Source organism: Otolemur garnettii, unplaced genomic scaffold, assembly GCF_000181295.1.
Source record: "Otolemur garnettii isolate 467f Iridium unplaced genomic scaffold, OtoGar3 scaffold00022, whole genome shotgun sequence".
Lineage (NCBI taxonomy): Eukaryota > Metazoa > Chordata > Mammalia > Primates > Galagidae > Otolemur > Otolemur garnettii.
Window position 1 is genome coordinate 22,294,286 of NW_003852417.1, and position 2,005 is coordinate 22,296,290.

The following is a 2,005-nucleotide window of genomic DNA, read 5'->3' on the forward strand; positions in this document are numbered from 1 at the left end:
CGCTAAAGAGAGTTTTTCAATCTGAGAGAAATGGATAATTATAAGCAACAAGAAATCACCTAAAGACAAACAACTCAATGGTAAAAGTAAGTACAGAGACAAATACAGAATACTCAAACTGCAGTGTGACTGCAGTGTTTTAAAATGCTTAGACTTTTAGTATGAAGACTAAGATAAATCTACCAAAATTATGATAACTGTAATAATTTGTTAAGACAATATAAGAATAATTAAATAGAAAAAACAAAAAGTCAAAAAGCATGGGAGAGATGAGAATAAAGTTCAAATTAGAGTTTTTCAGTTTCCTATTGGATTATTTGCATTTTTTTCCTTTTCACTGTGAGTTAAGTTGTCATCCATTGAAAATAATTGGTTATAAGATGCTTTGGAACCACAAAGCCAAAAATTATAATAGATACATGAAAAATAAAAAGAAAGAAATTAAAACATACTCCCAGAGAAAATTATTTATACATAAAAGATGACAAGATGACAGAAAAAAAGGAAGTGGAGCCTAACAAAAAACCCAGAAACAAAATAATAAAAAGGCAGGAGTCTTTACCTGTCAATAATAAAATTGAATAAAAATGGACTAAATTCTTCATTAAAAATACATAGAGTGGCTGAATGGATAGAATAGTAAGATCCAACTACTGTGTATATGGTGCCTATGAGAAATTCACATCACACCTGGTATGATTCCGTCCTGCACAGCTATTCCTTGGAGCAGTAGTCATTTATCTCCATCCGCCTTCTCGCCCACCTAAGTGCCTTCCACCACCTCATGGAAGATTCAATGGACATGGACATGAGGCCTTTGAGGCCTCAGAACTATCTTTTTGATTGTGAACTAAAGGCCAACAAAGATTATTACTTTAAGGTGGATAATGATGAAAATGAGGACCAGTTATCTTTAAGAACGGTCAGTTTAGGGGCTGGTGCAAAGGATGAGTTGCACATTGTTGAAGCAGAGGCAATGAATTATGAAGGGAGTCCAATTAAAGTAACATTGGCAACTTTAAAAATGTCTGTACAGCCAACGGTTTCTCTTGGAGGATTTGAAATAACACCACCTGTGGTCTTACAGTTGAAGTGTGGTTCAGGGCCTGTGCATATTAGTGGGCACCTAGTAGCTGTGGAAGAAGATGCAGAATCAGAAGATGAAGAGGAGGAGGATGTGAAGCTCTTAAGTATGTCTGGAAAGCAATCTGCCCCTGGAAGTAGTAGCAAAGTTCCACAGAAACAAGTAAAACTTGCTGCTGATGAAGATGAAGATGATGATGAAGCAGATGATGATTTTGATGATGAGGAAACTTAAGAAAAAGCTCCAATGAAGAAATCTGTGCGAGACACTCCAGCCAAAAATGCACAAAAATCAAACCAGAATGGAAAGGATTCAAAATCATCAACACCAAGATCAAAAGGTCAAGAATCCTTAAAAAAAAACAGGAAAAAACTCCTAAAACACCAAAAGGACCTAGTTCAGTAGAAGACATTAAGGCAAAAATGCAAGCCAGTATAGAAAAAGGTGGGTCTCTTCCCAAAGTAGAAGCCAAGTTCATCAATTATGTGAAGAATTACTTCCAGACAACTGACCAGGAGGCAATTCAAGATCACTGGCAGTGGACGAAGTCTCTTTAAGGAAATAGTTTCAACAGTTTGTCAAAATTGTCCGTCTTATTTCATTTCTGTAACAGTTGATATCTGGCTGTCCTTTTCATAAGGCAGAGTGAGAACTTTCCCTACCGTGTTTGATAAATGTTGTCCAGGTTCTATCAAGCATGTGTTGTCCAAAATGCCTGTTTAGTTTTTAAAGATGGAACTCCACCCTTCACTTGGTTTTAAGTATGTACAGAATGTTATGATAGGGCATAGTAGTAGTGGTGGTCAGACATGGAAATGGTGGGGAGACAAAAATGTACACGTGAAATAAACTCAGTATTTTAATAAAGTAAAAAAAAAAAAAAGAAATTCACATCACCTATAAAGACACATAGAAAATGAA

At 35.8% G+C, this 2,005-nt stretch overlaps 1 pseudogene; it reads left to right on the forward strand.

Annotated features, from left to right (window-relative positions):
* The first annotated feature begins 784 nt into the window (after positions 1-784).
* On the forward strand, positions 785-1,649 carry LOC100966121 (annotated as a pseudogene).
* Positions 1,650-2,005: the final 356 nt, after the last annotated feature.